Source organism: Arachis hypogaea, chromosome 9 (assembly GCF_003086295.3).
Source record: "Arachis hypogaea cultivar Tifrunner chromosome 9, arahy.Tifrunner.gnm2.J5K5, whole genome shotgun sequence".
Lineage (NCBI taxonomy): Eukaryota > Viridiplantae > Streptophyta > Magnoliopsida > Fabales > Fabaceae > Arachis > Arachis hypogaea.
This window is the reverse complement of record NC_092044.1, coordinates 99,054,116-99,061,652: the sequence shown is the minus strand read 5'-3', so window position 1 is coordinate 99,061,652 and position 7,537 is coordinate 99,054,116. Positions and strand designations below refer to the sequence as shown.

The window sequence follows — 7,537 nt, the reverse complement described above, 5'->3', positions numbered from 1 at the left end:
TACTCCTTTCCATGGCAAGATGTATGTTGGGGGATCACCGTTGTCAATGGCTACCATCTGTCCTCTCAGTGAAAATGGTCCGGCTACGGGTTACGTAGGGCTAATCATCTGTCGGTTCTCACTTGTGTTGGAATAAGATCCAATGATCCTTTTGCACACCGTCACTGTGCCCAACACTCATGAGTTTGAAGCTCGTCACAGTCATCCCATCCCAGATCCTACTCGGAATACCACAGACAAGGTTTAGACTTTTCGGATCTCAAGAATGCTGCCAATTGATTCTAGCTTATACCACGAAGACTCTGATCTCACGGAATGGAATACTCTGTTGTCAGGAGAGGCATTCATGCGTCATGAACCAGGAGGCCAAGAGATATGCATTCAAGCTAGTTTTCAGGTAGAACGAAAGTGGTTGCCAGGCACACGTCCATAAGTGAGAATGGTGATGAGTGCCACTTGATCATCACATTCATCATGTTGAAGTGCGAATGGATATTTTAGAACAAGAATAAGCTTGAATTGAATAGAAAAACAGTAGTACTTTGCATTGATTCATGAGGAATAACAGAGCTGCACACCTTAATCTATGAGGTGTAGAAACTCCATCGTTGAAAATACATAAGTGATGAAGGTCCAGGCATGGCCGAATGGCCAGCCCCCAAACGTGATCAAGAGATCAAAAGATAGTCTCCAAAATGATCTAAAGATTATTCAAAAGATAAAAATACAATAGTAAAAGATCCTATGTATAATGAACTAGTAATCTAAGGTTTATAGAAATAAGTAAATGATGCAAAAATTCACTTCCGGGCCCACTTGGTGTGTGCTTGGGCTGAGCATTGAAGCTTTCACATGCATAGGCTTTTCTTGGAGTTAAACACCAGTTTTGGTGCCAGTTTGGGTGTTTAACTCCAACTTTTATGCCAGTACTGGCGTTTAACGCCAGAAATGGGTATAGACTTGGCATTTAAACGCTAGTTTGTGTTATCAAAACTCGGGCAAAGTATGGACTATTCTTATTTCTGGAAAGGCCAAGATGTCTAATTTCCAACGCAATTGAGAGCGCACCAATTGGGCTTCTTTAGCTCTAAAAAATCCATTTCGAGTGCAGGGAGGTCAGAATCCAATAACATTTGCAGTCCTTTTTCAGCTCTGAATAAGATTTTTGCTCAGGTCCCTCAATTTCAGCCAGAAAATACCTGAAATCACAGAAAAGCATACAAACTCATAGTAAAGTCCAGAAATATGAATTTTGCATAAAAACTAATAAAAATATAATAAAAAATAATTAAAACATACTAAAAAACTACCTAAAAACAATGCCAAAAAGCGTATAAATTATCCGCTCATTACAACACCAAACTTAATTTGAGGGAGAAGGGGGAGAAGAAGTGGTTGTGATGTCTGAATTTGAGGGATGGATGAGGGGTTTATGTAGGAGTGGAAGAGAGGGTAGGGTTCGTGTATTAAGGGTTGGATTTAGGAGGGAAAGGTTTTGAATTTGAATGGTGAGGTTGGTAGGGGGGGGGTTTTGGGGAAGAGTGGGTGGATGTGATTGGTGAAGGGTATTTGGGGAAGGGTGTTATGGAAAGGTGTGAAGAAGAGAGAGAGTGAGTTGAGGTAGGTGGGGATCCTGTGGGGTCCACAGATCCTGAGGTGTCAAGGATTTCTCATCCCTGCACCATTCTGGCGTGTAAACGCCCCTTTGAGTGCCAATCTTGGAGTTAAACGCCAGGTTGCTGCCCATTTCTGGCGTTTAATGCCATCTTTTCTTTCCTTTCTGGCGTTTAACGCCAGTTTGGTGCCCTTTTCTGGCGTTAAACGCCAGTTTGGTACCCTTTTCTAGCGTTAAACACCCAGAATGGTGCCAGACTGGGGGTTTAACGCCCATTCTGCTACCCTTACTGGCGTTTAAACGTCAGTAAGCTTATCCTCCAGGGTGTGCTATTTTTAATGCTATTTTTGATTTTGCTTTAATTCTGTAGTTGTTTTTGTGACTTCACATGATCATCAACCTAAAGAAAACATAAAATAACATAGATAAATAAAATTGGGTGGCCTCCCAATAAGCACTTCTTTAATGTCAATAGCTTGACAGTGAGCTCTCATGGAGCTTCACAGATATTCAGAGCATGGTTGGGGCCTTCCAACACCAAACTTAGAGTTTGAATGTGGGGGCTTTGTTTGACTCTGTATTGAGAGAAGCTTTTCATGCTTCCTCTCCATGGTTACAGAGGGAGATCCTTGAGCCTTAAACACAAGGTAGTCCTCGTTCATGATTGCTCCTAGATACTTAGCAACTTGCTCTTCAGTAATATCTTCATCCTCTTCAGAGGAAGAATATTCATTAGAGCTCATGAATGGCAGAAGTAAGTTGAATGGAATCTCTATGGTCTTTGTGTGAGCCTCAGATTCCTTTGGTTCCTCAATAGGGAACTCCTTATTGGTCAGTGAACGTCCCATGAGGTCTTCTTCATTGGGAATCACTGCCTTTTCACCCACTCTAGGTTTGGCCATATTGGTCATGGTTATGGCCTTGAACTCTCTCTTGGGATTTTCTTCTGTATTGCTTGGGAGAGTGCTAGGAGGAGTTTTAGTAACCTTTTTACTCAGCTGACCCACTTGTGCCTCTAGATTTTTGATAGAGGATCGTGCCTCGTTCATGAAACTGAGAGTGGTCTTAGATATATCAGAGACTATGGTTACTAAGCTAGAGAGGCTCTGCTCAGAGTTCTCTGTCTGTTGCTGAGAAGATGATGGAAAAGGCTTGCTATTGCTAAACCTATTTCTTCCACCATTGTCACTGTTGAAGCCTTGTTGTGGCTTCTGTTGATCCTTCCATGAGAAATTTGGATGATTTCTCTATGAAGGATTATAGGTGTTTCCATAGGGTTCTCCCATGTAATTCACCTCTTCCATTGCTGGGTTCTCAGGATCATAAGCTTCTTCTTCAGAAGATGCTTCTTTAGTACTGTTGGATGCAGCTTGCAATCCATTCAGACTCTGAGAAATCATATTGACTTGTTGAGTCAATATTTTGTTCTGAGCTAATATGGCATTCAAAGTGTCAATCTCAAGAACTCCCTTCTTTTGAGGCATCCCATTATTCACAAGATTCCTCTCAGAGGTGTACATGAACTGGTTATTTGCAACCATTTCAATGAGTTCCTGAGCTTCTGCAGGCGTCTTCTTCAGATGAAGAGATCCACCAGCAGAGTTGTCCAATGACATCTTGGACAGTTCAGAAAGACCATCATAAAATATGCATAAGATGCTCTATTCTGAAAGCATGTCAGAAGGACACCTTCTGATCAATTGCTTGTATCTTTCCCAAGCTTCATAGAGGAATTTACCTTCCTTCTGTCTAAAGGTTTGGACTTCTACTCTAAGCTTGTTCATCTTTAGAGGTGGAAAGAATTTGGCTCGAAAAGCACTGACCAGCTTTTTCCAAGAGTTCAAGCTTTTCTTAGGTTGTGAGTCCAACCATATCCTAGCTCTGTCTCTTACAGCAAAGGGGAAAAGCATGAGCCTGTAGACCTCAGGATCAACCCCATTAGTCTTAACAGTAGCACAGATTTGCAAGAATTCAGCCAAGAATTGATGAGGATCTTCCAATGGAAGTCCATGAAACTTGTAATTCTGCTGCATTAGAGAAACTAATTGAGGCTTAAGCTCAAAGTTTTTTGCTCCAATGAAGTTGGTGCAGTAAAGTCACCAAACACCTTCCTTGCATCTCTGGCATTGTTGTTGGGTTCGGCTGTCATGTCCTTCTCCTTTTCGAAAATTTCAGTTAGGTCCTCTTCAGAGTATTATGCTTTAGCTACTCTTAGCTTCCTCTTCAGAGTCCTTTCGGGTTCAGGATCAACTTCAACAAGAATGCCTTTGTCCTTGTTCCTGCTCATATGAAAGAGAAGAGAACAAAGAAAGTATGGAATCCTCTATGTCACAGTATAGAGATTCCTTGAGGTGTCAGAGGAAAATAAGAATAGAGGGATGAGGTAGATAGAGGAGAATTCGTACATAAAAAGAGGGAGAGAGTCCAAATTGCTAGTAGAGGAGAAGTGTTAGTGATTAAATAGAAAGAGATGAGAGGGAAAAATTTTCAAAAAATTTTTAAATAAAAAAGATAAAAATTTAAAATAATTAAAAAGAATTTTGAAAAAGTGGTTGATGGTTTTCAAAAATTAAAAGTGAAAAAGTGGTTAGGTGGTTTTCAAAAAGATAAGAAATAATAAATTTGAAAAGATAAGAAGTTAGAAAGAGATTTTGAAATTGGAATTTTAAAAAGATGTGATTTGAAAAAGATATGATTTAAAAAGATATGATTGACAAACAATTTGAAAAGATTTGATTTTTAAAATTGATGACTTGACTAACAAGGAATTTAAAAGATATGATTCTAAAATTCAAATATTGAACCTTTCTTAATAAGAAAGTAACAAACTTGAAATTTTTTGAATAAAAACATTAATTGTTAGCAAGATTTTTGAAAATAGTGAAAGAAAATTGAAAAAGATTTGATTTTGAAAAGGATATGATTGAAAAGATAAAATTTGAAAAAGATTTGATTTTGAAAAGTTATGAGGATTTGAAAAAGATTTGAATTGAAAACAAACTTACCTCCCTTGTGTCTTCCTGGCATTAAATGCCTAGAATGGTATTCATTCTGGCGTTTAACGCCCAAATCACTACCTTTTTGGGCGTTTAATGCCCAGCCAGATGCCTTGGCTGGTGTTTAAACGCCAGAAATCCTTCCTCACTAGGCGTTTTGAACGCCCAACTTTTTCTCTGTAATTCCTCTGCTGTATGTTCTGAATCTTTAATTCTCTGTATTATTGACTTGAAAAGATATTTTTTTGAATATTTTTTTTGAATTTTTAATGATGAGAGAGAAAAACAACAAAATGACTCAAAACAGAAAAATTTAAGATCTAAACTAATAATGCATGTGATGAGCGGATAATTTATACGCTTTTTGGCATTATTTTTTGTATGTTTTTAGTATGTTTTAGTTAGTTTTTATTATATTTTTATTAGTTTTTTGTTAAAATTCACTTTTCTGGACTTTACTATGAGTTTGTGTGTTTTTCTGTGATTTCAGGTCTTTTCTGGCTGTAATTGAGGGACCTGAGCAAAAATCTGATTCAGAGGCTGAAAAGGACTGCAGATGCTATTGGACTCTGACCTCCCTTCACTCGAAGTGGATTTTCTGGAGCTACAGAAGCCCAATTGGCGCGCTCTCAATTGTGTTAGAAAGTAGACATCCTGGGCTTTCCATCAATGTATAATAGTTCATACTTTACCTGAGATTTGATGGCCCAAATAGGCGTTCCAAGTCAGCTCAAGAATTCTAGCGTAAAACGCCGGAACTGGCACAAGAATGGGAGTTAAACGCCCAAACTGGCACAAAAGCTGGCGTTTAACTCCAAGAAAAGTCTCTACACAAAAATGCTTCAATGCTCAGCCCGAGCACACACCAAGTGGGTCCGGAAGTGGATTTTTACTCATCTTTGTAAATCCTAGCTACTAGTTCTCTACAAATAGGACCTTTTGCTATTGTATTTTCATCTTTCAATCTTAGGATCATCTTTTGATCATCTTTTTGATCATTTTTCAATTACTATTGTTCTTCTATTCAATTCGGCTTATTCTTGTTCTAAGATATCACTTGTTCCTCAACTTGATGAATGTGATGATCCATGACACTCATCATCATTCTCACCTATGAACGTGTGCCTGACAACCACCTCCGTTCTATCTTAGATTGAGTGGATATCTCTTGGATCCCTTAATCAGAATCTTCGTGGTATAAGCTAGAATTGATGGCGGCATTCAAGAGAATCCAGAAGGTCTAAACCTTGTCTGTGGTATTTTGAGTAGGATTCAAGGATTGAATGATTGTGACGAGCTTCAAACTCGCGATTGTGGGGCGTTAGTGACAGACGTAAAAGAATCACTGGATTCAATTCCGACATGATCGAGAACTGACAGCTGAATAGCCGTGCTGTGACAGAGCGCGTTGAACATTTTCACTGAGAGGACGGGACTGTAGCCATTGACAACAGTGATGCCCAATATACAGCTTGCCATGGAAAGGAGTAAGAAGGACTGGATGAAGACAGTAGGAAAGCAGAGAGACGGAAGGGACAAAGCATCTCCATACGCTTATCTGAAATTCTCACCAATGAATTACATAAGTATCTCTATCTTTATTTTATGTTTTATTCATCTTTTAATCATTAATCCTCCATTACCATTTGAATCCGCCTGACTGATATTTACAAGATGACCGTAGCTTGCTTCATACCAACAATCTCCGTGGGATCGACCCTTACTCGCGTAAGGTTTATTACTTGGACGACCCAGTGCACTTGCTGGTTAGTTGTGCGAAGTTGTGATAAAGAGTTGAGATTGCAATTGAGCGTACCATGTTGATGGCGCCATTGATGATCACAATTTCGTGCACCAGCATGCAAGAACACTTTGAATGTCAAGATGAACACCAAGAACACTTTGAAGATCATGATGAACATCAAGAACACATTTTTGAAAATTTTCAAGAAAACAAAGACATGCAAGACACGAAACTTAGAAATTTTCATACTAGAGACACTAACAATTTGAGAATGCATATAAAAAATAACTAAAGACACAAAACAAGAGAATTTAAAGATCAGAACAAGGAGAATCATCAAGAACAACTTGAAGATCAATGAAGAACACAATGCATATGTTTTCGAAAATTAAAGAAAAGTTAAAACATGCAATTGACACGAAACTTAAAATTTGACATTAGACTCAAACAAGAAACATAAAATATTTTTGGTTTTATGATTTTATAAATTTTTTTTGTATTTTTCGAAAGTATTTTGGAAAAAGGAAAATAAGAAATTCAAAATTCTTAATGAGAATTCTAGGAATCATGCAATGTTAGTCTAAAGCAACGGTCAAGGAATTAGACATGGCTTACTAGCCAGCCAAGCTTTAAGTGAAAGCTTCGGTCCAAAACACTGGACATGGCGAATGGCCAGCCAAGCTTTAGCATATCATTACATTCAACAGCAAGATTGATAGAAATCAACAAGCTCTTGTGATGATAAGTTGAAGCCTCGGTCCAAAAGATTAGACATGGCTTAACAACCAGCCAGACTTCACATATCATTTGAAACTCTAGAATTCATTCTTAAAAATTTTGAAGAACTTAATAAAAATTTTTTTGAAATTTTTTTTTGAAATCTAAAGTGAAAATAAGCTTAAACATAAAATAAAAATACCCAATCTAAGCAACAAGATGAACCGTCAGTTGTCCAAACTTGAACAATCCCCGGCAACGGCGCCAAAAACTTGGGGGACGGAATTGTTGTTCACACCTTGGCAATGGCTCCAAAGACTTGGTCGTACTAAATTGTTATTCACAACTCCGATACAACTAACCAGCAAGTGCACTGGGTCGTCCAAGTAATAAACCTTACGTGAGTAATGGTCGATCCCACGGAGATTGTCGACTTGAAGCAAGCTATGGTCATCTTGTAAATCT

General features: G+C 38.3%; 1 non-coding gene across 1 annotated transcript; it reads left to right on the top strand.

Moving 5' to 3' along the window:
* Positions 1 to 3,285: 3,285 nt before the first annotated feature.
* LOC112713523 (small nucleolar RNA R71) lies at positions 3,286 to 3,393 on the top strand. The gene has a single exon (XR_003158496.1). It is a non-coding gene; the product is annotated as a small nucleolar RNA R71 (small nucleolar RNA).
* Positions 3,394 to 7,537: the final 4,144 nt, after the last annotated feature.